At 39.0% G+C, this 14085-nt stretch overlaps 1 protein-coding gene across 2 annotated transcripts in view; it reads right to left on the bottom strand.

Annotated features, from left to right (window-relative positions):
• Positions 1-14085, bottom strand: part of SOX5 (SRY-box transcription factor 5) — a 606300-nt gene that overhangs the window by 544900 nt on the left and 47315 nt on the right. For both annotated transcript variants that reach the window (XM_074937768.1, XM_074937807.1), the window contains exon 2: positions 13124-13190. The gene's annotated coding sequence lies outside the window, so the exon portion shown is untranslated. The remainder of the gene's footprint in view (positions 1-13123; positions 13191-14085) is intronic.

Consider the following 14085-nt stretch of genomic DNA (forward strand, 5'->3'; position numbering starts at 1 on the left):
ACTCCTGGAATGCACCAGGAAAGACAGCTAATATTGGAGTTGACTGAAAAATGAATAATAATAATAATAATAATCAATTTGCACTACAGTAGCATCTCAAGCCCCCAGCTGAGTTCAGGACCTCATCACTCTGTGCTCAGTCTGTACGTAAAGTAAGAGACAGTCTCCGTCCTGTCCTAATTGCAAATAATATATGTTCAGAAGTTAGCCTTTTCCTGTCTAAGGATTTATTTTGTTTTCTCTGAGTATTGTGTTATTGATGAATAGTTCCTACAAACAAATTTCAGCATATGTGCTGTTGGAAAACTGTTCATTCTGGTTTACTATTCGGGTGGTATGATTGGTCACCAAAGTCACATGATATTGTTTCTGATCCATGATTTGATAGAACACACATTCAAAAGGAAAATAGTAACGATGGTTGTGACAGTTTTTTCAGGTAAATGACAGAGTGCTAAAAGTCATTAAACTTTTAAGGTTCATGGTCTTTTTTTATGAATACCTGGAAGCTCCTCAAATCCTCATAAATGATTAACTTGATGTCACAAATAACAGCAAACTCAACTCATGAACTTTAATTACAAAAATGCTTGCCGATTACTTTCTGTGTTATTTGATCATCTCAAGTTGACACCCTGGTGTAGACTCAGAAAGACCCAGGCTTTTATTACAATATAAAACTAGCGTGGCAAGGTTATCACTCTTCTTTTCTGTTTTGACTACAAAATAAATGCTTAAAACCACTAGTCACTGGCTCATAAACCAAACAGTTGAAATAATGAATTCAAATATGCTAATAGGATACACTGGCTCACCGTTAATTATTTAATCCATAGCTACATAATATTGTACTGAATTATTTTTTCCCCTTTTTACCTCTGCTAGGAACTGACAAGTACAAATTTCAACACAGCCATTTGGAAAATTGCCAGTATTTTAAAGAACTTATTTTCTTTCCCCCCCCTTTCTTCCCAAGATACTATTTAAGCGAAATCACTATTTTAATTATGACGTTTCATCTTCCTTGATGGGAAGGATGAGGGGGGCAGAAATTGGCCACTTATAGAAATAATGCTACTGGGCCTTAGCTCTTACTGACCGATGGCCTCATGCAGTTAAACACATACACAATTATAAATAAAAGCTGTAACACCCTCCCAAAAAGACAGAGCTTATCCTCCATCAAACAAGACGTGCTTGAAGCAAGTGTGGCTTGTAGCGGAGATGGAAAAAAATGACTTTTGAAATGTATGATAAGCACCAACTCTTCCATATTGTCTGTTCCAAGCAAGACTTCTTTTCTCTGATTATGCCAAAGGCATTTGACAGAAAGATATTCCTGATTGCTCTTTATGTAATACCCACAAGTGACTTTCATTAAGCTTTCCGTTTGTATTTTATATTGCATTGTTATGACGATGAAGCACTGTAATAAGAATTAAATGTAATAGTAGTAATGTATGTTGTAGGATTTGTTAAATTTACTATACATATACACACACATACACACATACATACACACATACACACTTTACTACATAGACAAATATATCACAACAGCAGTTACATTATTAGCTGCAAAGAGACTACTTACACATATACAGGATATGTAATTCCGATTATTCTACGCTATATGTTGAAGTTATAGAAAGGATGTACCAAACTTTATTCAGTGTAAAAATGTATTATAATAAAACAAGTATAAATTGTTTACATTAATAAAAATAAGTTGCTCGTTGTGTGTTTTGGACAAGCAAGACCCAAGCACTTAAAAAATAGCAATTCGGTTAGGGTATAATTTTTAACTTGCTGTAGTGCTCTCGGTGGCTGTGAAATCTCAGGGATGTCATTCAAAGTACTTGAAAGCTCCACCCAAGCACACACACAAACAGATCAAGGAGCCATGGCATGGTTCTCGCTGATGATGTGCAGAACTAAGAATCAGAAGTTCTCTTACTGGCTCTGCTAGTGATAATTTGAGCAGCCTTCAACAAGTGACTAACTCTCATCTATACCCCAGTTTCCCTATCTGTAAAAGGAATATTCTAGCACTTACTCACCTTTCAGATCTATGGATGAAAGTCCTATATAACTATATTACTTACATAATTATGTAAGTAACCCCTACATAATTTTGGCCTTTATCCTTCAATGAGTGCCACACGGATGAATCTTTCCGACTATGAGTTCAAAGGGTTCTACATAGACACAAATGATGCCCAGATGGAACACACTGCAGAATCCAGGCCTGTAAAGCAGCATGCAGGCTCACCAGATGAGGAAGGAAAAAAATAAAAGTCACAATTACGGTATCTTTACATCCCTTTCCTCAGAGCTTGCTTTATTTCCAGAAACAACATTCAAAACCAGAACAATTTCACTCAAACTGCTGGGTAATAATCACCCAAAGGCTTTCCAGTTTCAGACAGTTGGGAGGAGTGAAGACACCTCCTTTCCATATGGAGGCCTCCTCTGTACCAGCCCGCAGATCAGCCATGTGATAGGCAGGAACCCTTTTATGTGCTAGACTCTAGAGCACATTAAACCTTGTCACAGGGTCTTTGTTACAATCTACTCCAAATAGACTTTCTAAATCAATCACTGTGTTCACCAGTAAAACCCCTACCAAACAAGTCTTAACATTTAGATGGTTACCGCAGCATTGTTTTACTAATTAAAATATGCTTTGAAATTTTACAACTTAGCTTGTGAAATACATTAGGAGTCTGTCCCTTCTGCCCTCACTCCCTCCAGACACACCATTTCCTGAAAGCAGGAGAGAAAGTGAGTTGAGTAACTTGGACAGAAACTGTTGCAGCAGATTGTGCTGGGCAGAAACAACAATAGTCTGTCTAGGTGAGATCGGTGCCAAGGGTTCTACTAAAATTAGAAAATGGGAGACAGGATCTTGGCTCCTGTCTCTTGCTGGAGACAAAACTTCGGCTCTCACTGCAGTCAAGTGATAGCAGTTTGCTTTCTGCCTGCCCATTCCAAATCATCACTATGCTACCCTAGTTTCAACAAAGTGCTTTGGCTCATCAGGCAGGAAGGGTCACACCTTGATACAACAGCTTAAGTCAGGGGTTCTCAAACTTCTTTTGCTGGGCTCCCCTTTGAAAATACTTCAGGCTGTGATGACCCCCCTTCCTAACTGTGACAATCTGCCCCCATATCCTGCCACTGGTGGTGGCACTGCCTTCAGAGCTGGGCGCCCGGCCAGCAGCCACCAGTCTCTGGCCACCCAGCTCTGAAGGCAGCGCAGAAGTAAGAGTGGCAATACCATGACCCCCCGGGATTCCCCCAGTTTGAGAAACGCTGGCTTAAGTGACAGCAGCTGAAATTCGTAGGGTATGGTTTTAGGGCAAAAAAATGACCTACTTTCAAAATGGAGAGAAAAACAAAAATAGATCTAGGACCAATATTTCTTGAAAATGGGTCAAACCTTCAGAAGACTTGACAAAACTTAACCTTTCACAGTTTAAATTACTATGTTGATTATGTGAACCAGTAAAATTCAGTGTGAAAGAAGACATGTTAATAATGCATATAATTCTACTCCTGGGGGAAATCTGCGCCAAAAAAATAAAAATTCTGCAAAATTCTGCATACTTTATTTGTCAAATTAACACGATATAATCATGCCAGTTTCAATTATTTTGGTAATTTATTTCAAAATATCTGTCAGGAATTATGTCTAACAATACAGACCAAAAAACCCCCAAAAAAATTCTGGTAATTTTTTTTGACAAATAGGTTCCTTACTAGACATATTAATACAGAACTTTTAGTAATTCATTTAAATTACAATATGGAATTGTATTTCCTGCACCCATCAGAAGCAGTGCAGATGCTTAGGAGTGTCACAGGTAATGGAGGAGGTGAGGGAGAAGGAAGGACCCTGGAGTGAACCTGGAGGGTTGTTGGGGGAAGAAGTATGGAACAGGTTTTTTGTGCCCCACTCTGTTCTCAACCAGCTCCACAGGCCAGGTATTGTGATGAACTTCTACTTCTGGAGGAATTCTGTGCCACTGCGCATACACAGAATTCTCCCCTCCCCCACCCATAAAATACACTGCCCCATAAGTGCTGCAGTTCCACCTTTTGCCCACCAGAGGCTGCTGTGGCACAAGTACAGCCTGCTTCATTCATGCTGTTGGCTGTTCTGGCAGCACAGTGGTCTCTGGTGGGCGAAAGGTGGAACTGCAGCACTTATGGGGCAGAATGTATTTGCTGCAGAACAAAATAAAATTCTGTGGGACACATGAATTCTGTGCGTACGCAGTGGCGCAGAATTCCCCCAGGAGTATATATCACTCCTTCAAACAGAGGATCTCACAGTAGTCTTATACATCTTATTTAAGCCTCACAATACTCCTGAGGATAGGTATGAGTTATTATGCCCTTGTTTTGTAAAACCTATTTATTCTGATCTCTTATCTATCCAAAGTACCTATATGGCCCCCATTGCCATACTTAGTGCCTCATAATCTCCAATGTAGTTATTCTCCCAACATGCCTGTGAAGTAGGCAAGTGCTATTATCCCTATTTTACAAATGGGGACCTGAGTCACAGAGAGACTAAGTGACTTGCCCAAGGTCACAAAGGAAGTTTGTGGTAGAGCAGAGAATTGTACTTGGATCTTCCAAACCCCAGGCTAGCACCATAACCATTCAACCACTCTTCCTTTTGATGCTTTCTTGCATTCCAAATATTATCCAGTGTTCTGTAGCTATCTGAAGTAAGTGCGGACCGTGCAACTGAATACATACAGGTGAATCCCTGAGCTTGTTCCATGATCACTGTAAGTGAGCAGTGCAGGGACCTTGTTTTATATGTATTTTGTGAATCTCCATGGTCACTACTCACACCTCACTGCTATCACTAGTATAAGGTTATTAATAATTATTATTAATACACATATTTTATAATGAATGAATTAAGGTGAGGATTTTCAAAGAAGCCTAAGAAAATGAGGCATCCAATCCCATGACATTAAATGGCAGTTGGACACCTAATCCTCTTAGGGGCCTTTGAAATTCCCAGTTGAAGTGATTGTTGAAGTGATTTTACCAGTGTCCCACAGTGAGAGTCTGTGGAAGAGGCAGTGACAGAACACAGGGACCACAGCTCTCAGTCCCCTGCTGTAACTACTAGGCTTTACTTCCACTCCTATTAAAGTTTCATAATAGATAATTATGCCCTTTGATACAACATTGAAATCCAGAACTAAACATCTGGGACTTTGTGATCTTTCTTTGCTCAGAGCATGAATACATGTAACAAAATGCCCATCCTTTTAGTTCAAGGTCGGAGAACTTACTTTCTGAAGAAAAAAAAAGCTTAGCATTTGCTTTCCTTTTCCTCTCTGGCATTGTTTAAATTCCTTAAAATAAACCATTATGTGGTCATTTGGAAGTTTTGCATTGTATGAGCAGTGCTGAAACCACAAAAGGGAAATAAAAGCTGACTTTTTATTTAGGGTTGGGGGTTTTTTTTTTTTTTGGAAAATAAAAGCTTTTGATAAAATAAGACACCTCAGCTTTTTCCTCAGTTACATCGTGGTGGAGACACGGACTGTTTGGCTCTATTTACACTTTCTCTTTAAAGTTCCCACACTGCTGTGGTTTACTACCAACAAACATTTTTAAAGAATGGCTTTTTTATTAAAGCTGAAATGTGGCATGTTTACACAAAATGAAAAATAAAAAGATGCTCTTCACCCCACCTTTTTAAGCTTGGCTCATAAATCAAGCCTGCAGTTTATGAAACTATCTATTAGATTGTTATATTACCATAAAAATACTGGGAAACAAAACACTGGTTCACAAATATATGTTGCATACAAACCATGTCTACATGTTTATTTTGGTCTAATTTACCCTTATTTTTGACAGAAATGAAAAGAAAACAGCATTTTAGGCTCCTGAAAATGACATCATCATGCTATCTAGGTAAGTAACCTAAACCATTATTGAAATTCTGATAGCATTTGCTTTGCTGGTAAAGGAAAATTACCTGTAATGCATAGTTTAAATAATTACTTTTAAACAAAAGCTTCTTTTCCACATTGCTTATTTATCTTTCAAGACCAACTCAGCAGGGCTATGTATTTTATTAAAATTGCCTTCAGACTGCTAATGGTGGGGTGTCTGTTAGCACAGGAGAAGTGATGGCAGTTTGACTCCTATTCCTAATATTGGGAGTCAGTCCAGACACTTAAGAGCCAGAACTCTGCTGTGCATTTGACTACGTTATCAACACTTTACTTGCTAATGATACTGGTGACAGCATTTCAGTATGATGGGTCAGATTTAAACTGGAAAGCTTATAATTGTGCTTACAATAAAAAAAATACTTGAAATCCCTTTTATTGGAGCTTCACTTTGTGCTAAGCCTTATGACCAAGAATTATTTTGCAAGCCCTTGCACAATATTCTCCTTTTTCTCTCTCTCAACCCTGAATAAATGGGCCTATGGTAGTAACTGATATTCCATATACCATATGAGGAAATGGTCTTAGCTACTCTATGGTGAGTTTGTGCGGCAAACAACCAGCAGATAGCGGTCTTCAAATACTTGGAAGGTTGCCATAAAAAAGATGGAGAAAAGTTGTCCTCTCTTGCCACAGAAGGCAGGACAAGAGGCAATAGGTTTAAACTACAGCATGGCAGATTTAGATTAAATCTCTGAAAAAATTTCCTAACTGTAAGAACAGTGGGGCAATGGAACAGACTGCTTAGGGAGGCTGTGGAAGCTCATCCACTGGAGGTTTTCAAAAAGAGGCTGGATAGCCATTTGTCTTGGATGGTTTATACACAATATCTTGGCAGGGGGTTAAAACAGATTACACTGGCCTTCCCTTCTAACCCGATGATTCTATGAATCATCCAGATAACTTTCTGGTGGATCTTGTGTCCCTTAGAGGAAACCACACTAAAAATGCACTGTGAGCTAACAGTGCTAAGTAGTAAAAGTCCTCCTTCAGGGGAAGTTGTACAACAACTGTGCCAGACACCTGGCTCCAAAAGACCCTCAGCATAATCCATATTCAGTGTGCAGGAATAAGGGCATCAGATTATTTTTGGCCACTAATGTGTATAACCATCCCATCATTCTTGCCAAATATGTGTTCTCTCTTTCTCAACTATATCAATATATGTTTAATGTCTCATAAAAAAGCATTTACAATATTCAAGAATAAAAAAAAGATTTTTCACATGAGCACCAATATGAGGCAAGCGCTATGAATGTTTTCTATGTTTCAGAACTGAAGAGAAGCTGTTTGATTTGGTCCATAAGGTGGTTCCTCCCCCCCCCGCCATTAAAAAGCCAATTTATGCCCTTCAGAGAGGGGGATGCAATGATGAAGGTGCCAAAGCAGGGTCACAGGTCACTGTATGAGGCCCCTGTATGAGGCCCAGGAGACGAAGTAGGAATGTTCCGTCCAGTACCTCAGCTTCAGAGAGGTCGCTGGAGATTTTTAAAATATGATTTATCTTTTTTTCCATGAAAAAAGTTTTAAAAAAATGAACTTTTTTTTTTAAACCATTTTTGACCAGCCTGATTTTCATAGGTGCTAGGACACCCACAACACTCCCTCAGCTTTCGTGGGAGTTTGGTGTGTTCCTCTGAAAATCAGCCCAAAGGTGCTTAAAGGTATGCATTTGCTCCTCAATCCTTTTGTTGACTATAAAGGATAGGAATGGAACATTGGCAGATTTGGTATATAACCAGCATTTTTAACATGTGTGTGGTATTTAGGCAGAAGACAAAGTATAGTTCTTGACTTGTCTTTTTCTAAACATCAGGTTTTCCCCTTCCAGGAGAAGAATTCCTTTATTCTTTGACCCAAATAATGGGAAAAGACATACAAGAAGTCAACACACATTTAAGCTGGAAAGCCAAAAAAAAGGGCAAACCTTTTCAGAAATTCAGGTAAATTTTGCTTTGTTTTCCCAAAGGGAAAGACTACACAGAGTTCAATTTGACCAGCTCTGCAAAGGTTGGTTAGAATTCTTGATCCAACAGACAAGGACTGGAAGAAGTGACTAGAATTCCCACAGGAAGGTATGAATGAAATGCTTGAGCTACTGACTGCTGAATCAATTTTCTCCATTATCTGGTTTTCAGACAGAAAATCATGCTCCTACCAAAGAGGATAGCTGTGTGCAAGAAGTAGATTAAGAAATACAAGAAGGTTTTTAGACATCACTTGTCTGTGGTTGGGGCAGTACAGGGATAGACTGATCTTCAGCATGGATTTGTCAGATGCTTTTAAAAAGAAATCGGAAGGGCTATTAACAAGTGTGAAGGATCATCCAGAAAGCAAGCAAAGATTTGCTAGTGGGGAAATGGTCAGGAACAGTCTGACCTTAACTTCAAAAGAAAAAAAACCCAGCTATGCTTGTATACAATTAGCTCACTGACAACCCTGATGGGGAATGAGCTTGTCAGCAATTGAAATACAATTTCAAAGATAAGGAATAGTTGTTCTGCATCATTTTTAATGTTGTACCATTTCTCACCTATCATACAATACTCTCCCTGCCACCTTTATACTGCCGTCATCTCTCACCCTTCCCAAAGATTTTTTTTTTTTAGGAAGATTTCACATTTGACTGGTTGTCTGTTCTGCTCTTATATTTCGTACAGCTGGCTGACCATCACAAACTTTACACTGATTGACAGTTTTTAGACAATAGGTTGCCTAACAAACAGGGGCATTCCCAAAAGCTAAGGCTTGTCTAAGTGAGCTGTAGCTGACGAAAGCTTATGCTCAAATAAATTGGTTAGTCTCTAACGTGCCACTAGTACTCCTTTTCTTTCTACACAGAAAGTTACTGGGCAGCAAACCTAAATGTCAATCTCACACCAGCTTGTCAAGCAGTAACAGCCTGTGTGGACCCTGCTACATCACAGTGAAAGTCCCAGAGTGTGCTTTCCTGCACAGCAAGCAGGTGCACTATAGATTCACACCTAGCTTGCCATGTAGACAAGCCCTAAGTCTTCCAACATGGTAATGGACGGCAGTGTATTTGTTGTATTGAAATCTCAGGGTGAGAAACTAAGAACGAAACCTGTGCTTCCCAGAACAAGAATCTAAACAGAATATGTGGTCCAGATTCTCTGCTGTGTCCAGCTCCTGCTGTTATTGTTCCCTAATTTTCTGCTTGGTCCCAGGCTCAAGCACATATCAAAGCAGCCTCAGGGCTGCTCTAATGTGCATCATCTGGCAGTTGCATCTGAGAGACTATTTGCCAACTGGCTGATAGCTGGGGTAGTTCAAACTAAAGAGAATGGGTTAGAGAATTTGCCTCTGAATCTTTCTGGTGACACAACATGATTCTGGGACTCCCCTTAGGTGACAGAAAGGTTCTTGCAGCAAGAGTCCACAAAGGTACAATAGCAATCGCCCTAATATAGGATCATTCTGGGGGAAAAACCTACAATACTGCAGCATCATCAATGTGGGGTCATTACACTAGCCACAAATAAGATCCGCCTTTTCTATGGATCAAACACTCACAAAAGGTGCCCATTGCTATACTCCTTCCACCATTTGCTGCAGGCAAGTCTTGCTCAGTCATGGATTTTTACAGAGACTAACACAAGAGAAACTAAAGCCCTGTATGCAAATTAAAGACATAACTCTAAATATTCAGGATGACACAGAAAATAAATGATGCACAAGAATGGAGGCTTCCTTTCTCTCACACCTGCACACCAAAATACATTGAAATGTTGCGAGCTTGCACATTACCAGTCTAGCAGTTGATTTCACTTTGAGAACTTGATGGAGGGGGAAGTAATATTCCTCCCAACCCACCTCCCACTACCATCACACACAACATAGACCCAAATTTTCAGGATGACAGAAAATACATCTGTAATAGACAATGGGATCACACTGGCCTCAGAGGAGAATTTATCTGAGTACGTTAATATTTACCAAACTAAAAGTCAAACCTCACCCAACACGCACTCGCATTCTAATTATCTTATGTTCACATCACAAAACCAATGCATGTGGTTGATCAGCCACTCAGCTCAAAAGAGAGCTGAGACTGGAATAGCAATGTATTCTGCAGGCCAGGACTGAGGTGCCTCAACCCAGCTACACAAGCAAAGCTTGCAAAACCATACCCAGCTAATGCTGTTGCTATTAGTCCCTTGTTTTCATTAGTTCAATAACAAAATTATAACGGAGAAAAGGCCATAAAAATGCATGCCTTATTTGGGAAAGGTTAGAAAATGTGTTTGTTTAATGACTTTAAGAGGAACCTCCTGACCTACCCAGAAAAAACAAAAAACCTTTCAGTCTTTGTCTGGCTGATGAAAAAGAAATACAGCCAATTTCAGCCACAGGGTTCAAATTCCCTGTAGTGTCATCTCCTTTCTTCTGTCATTAACAATAAAACCACCATCTCTTCTTAACACTACAAAGAAAAGAATGTGAAATTGAACTGCAGGTGTATAAATATAAATGATATATATTTGACAGTATCTCTTCTCCGCTCTTCACATGTCACTTGTCTTGGCTTAGGCTGTAAGCATTTTGGAGCAGGGATTGTCTCTTCATATGTTTGTACAGTGCACATGAGACCCAATTCTGACTATGGCCCTTGAGCACTATTGTAATATAAATATTAAATGATAACAAAATTCAAGATAGATAATAAATCCCTCATTGTAAAAACAATTGTATGGGGGGGCCAAGTTTATGGTCACTTAAAGGAAAATCTGAAAAGCTATTTTATAAATATTTTTGAGTGTGGAAGGTAGTCTGATCAACGGCTGTAGAAACAGACAGCTCAAGATTTTTCTGCAGCTTGACAGCTCTTAGCAGACATCTAAACTGAAATTACACAAAAATTATGCGCCAATACCAAATGTATGACCCAACATACATTGTTAGATAATGTTGACCTGGTATGAAGTGATGCCAGATGACAGTAGGTGATTTTGAAATTTCAAGCTTCCTCGGAATCATTTCCAAACTTAAATAAGTAAATACAAATGCATCACCTACATATATAACTTGTATAAGGGTACAAACAATCTTTAAACACTGAAATACAAAAAGTTCCAGCACTGAACATTTTGCAGTTGGAAAACTATTTCTACAGTTCTGTAGCTACTTGACTTTGGTCAGCTTAGTATTTTATTTTGTTTGTACTGTTGAGTTTTATTGTTATAGTTGTTGACCAAAACTATTTCTCTTTAGGAAATTATTTATTCCTCTGTCAACAAAGAACTTCCCTTGAACTTTGGGATGGAACCAAGTTGGCTTTATGTGCCTTTGAAATCTCAGTCATGGGAGTTATTTATTACTTGTATAATAATAGTGCCTATGAACCCCAAAAAAGGATCAGAGCACCATTGTGTTAGGCCCAGCGTGGACAAAAAACAAAAATTCAGCCCCAGCACCAAAAGAGCTTACAATCTATATTTCTGACAGGACACAACAGGTGGACACTACAGGGGCTTCCAAATGTGATAACGTTAACTTTTAGTGCTAGCCTGCTTATCATGGATGTCTGTACATCAAACATTTGTTTACAAGTTTGTAGGTGGGAAAGCAATCAGGAATTCCTGTTGTCACAATATGCTATGAAGAAAGCATTTCAGCATCTTATTCTATATCCTATCATAGCCCATATCAGCTATTCCTAGACCAGAAACTTTGCACCCTGTTTATATATAAAGTACTGTCTTTTAAATCAGGGCCAAATCCTGCAGACTTTACACAGATAAAACCTAAGCCTCCTTTGTCTGAGTAAGAAAAAACCACAGGAAATGTATAATAGGCAGGAGTGGTAACACCACTTATTTATTAAGATTGCCCACCACAATCATTTATAAGACCCTACTTTCAGTTGCTTATAATTTTGTCAAACTTTAACCAGGAGGGGGGGATTTTCCATGGTGTGTGTCTGCCTCTTCCTGAAATTTTTTTTTCAAAATTTCAGCCAAAACGGTTCAGTCATTTTTGAGAGCTAGACTAGTGGAAAAAATTGTTTTGTCTATGTTAAAAAATTCTTGAGACCTTTTCTTTGAGAAGCTCTAGTGCCCCTATTCTTTGGAGCAGAAACCTGAAATTTGGCAAAGGGAGCGGGCTTTTTTTGAAAATCAGGGATGTCTCTTTTGTAATCTCTGTGAAAATCCACCTAAATCTGAGGAGTTATAAGCCTCTGAAAAAAAAAAAATCACAGTTCGTACCTGCACAGGCAACCCTAATTCTGGCATTTCCTAACTTTTGAGAGCTTGACTTCACAATCTTATTAATGCTTTTTTAACATAGTTTTTTGTGTGCAATATAAAGATAAGTGCTGTATCATGACTGTATGGTTTGTCTCCTCCACATTAGTTAAAAAAAACATGTAGAACAGGACAAGAGTCTATTGCAGTGAACTATAGAAATGATACAAGGAACTTCTTAAAACAAAATGTAAACAGCAAGCCAATTACCCACACAACATAGATAAGATATTTGAATTATGCCTCAGTCTAGGAATTACCAGTCTATCTACCTTAGTTAACTTAAATGTCCCTTATTACCACAGTACTTGAGCACCTCACAATTTTTAATGTGTAATACAATCACACACACCCTGTGAGGTAAAGAAATACTATTACCCCCTCCCCTTTTTTTAACAGATGAGAAACTGAGCCACAGAGTAAGAGTATGTCTACACTACAAGCACTGCAGTTACACTGTTGCAGTGTAGACACTTGCTATAGTGACTGAAAGGATTTTTCCGACACTGCAGTAAATCCACTGCTCGAAGATTGTTAGTTAGGTTGATAGAAGAATTCTTCCCTCAACCTAGCAGTTGCTACTCCTGGGTGTAGGTTGGCTTAACTGTGTGTCTCAGGGGGTTAATTTTTCAAACCAGTGAGACACATAGCTAGATCAATCCAAGTTTTAGGTTAAGACAGGCCTAAGTAACTTGCCCAAGATAAAACAGAATTCTAAGGTGGAATAGGGAATTAAACTTCAATCTCAGGCCTTCCAGGCTAGTGCCCTAACCATTGGACCATCCTTCCTCTCATTCAAGAGTCAGCATTCCAGAAATGGTTACTCAGAAAGCAAAAAATGCTTTGTTGTTATACAAGTCTTACCTGCTGGGTCTCCCACGTTAAACGCCACCACTCCTTCTGTCCTTTATATTCTCGTCTGTTTGCAAAACTGGAAAAAACAGAAAAACAAAGGAAAATGTATCGAATTACAATTGTGCCATGAATACAAGGCAAAATTCCTTGCATGCTCGTAGTGCCCCATGTTTTAAAGAAACTACCTAAGGAGAGCAGGCCTATGCAAAATAGTGTGAAAAAGCTCCTTGCCTACACAAGCGCTCCCACCATTACTACAAAGAGGAAATGTACTAGCAGTAACAACACAGAGAATTTATTTTTGCAAAAGCCAAGCGTACGCAAGACGTCAGAGCCGGGGGTTCTGGAAGATGGGGAGAGAATGCCATGATCTGAGAGAGAGGCAGAAACAGAGAAAAACACACAGTGACCCTGCATAACGTCACACTTTTCATACCGCAAATCTCCCATCAATTATGCGGATCTCTGTGTATCTGGAGCCTGATCCAAATCCCAAGGAAATGAATGGGGTTCTTTCCACTCACTTCAATAGAAGTTGGATCAGGCCATTAAGTAAGTTATATCTAAGGATGAAGCACACAATATGCAAGAGATCTTCAGTGCAAACAGAAGGGGAGAATATTGCACTAAGAAAAAACTGAGAAAGAACTAGTTCTGAGTAGGAGGTACAAAGGAAAATATAGTGAGTAGGACCTCAATTCATCAAGGTGCTTCAGCATGTGTGGAAATTAAAGCACATAGATAGTCCTCACTGGGGCATAGTTAGAGATGTACATGGGAACCTTGCTGAATCAGGGTCTAAATGGAAAAAAACTTACCTGATACAAAATCAACTGAAATCAATTGAAAGACTCAGTGATTTTAATGGACTTTGGATTACACCCAAAGAGGTAGGGGAGAGAGGTAAAGCAGGACACAGAAAAAGAGCAAGAAAGAGCAAAAAAATCCAAGAAGTACAAAAAGAGATGGGG

This window comes from Natator depressus, chromosome 1 (assembly GCF_965152275.1).
Source record: "Natator depressus isolate rNatDep1 chromosome 1, rNatDep2.hap1, whole genome shotgun sequence".
In the NCBI taxonomy this organism is placed as follows: Eukaryota; Metazoa; Chordata; order Testudines; family Cheloniidae; genus Natator; species Natator depressus.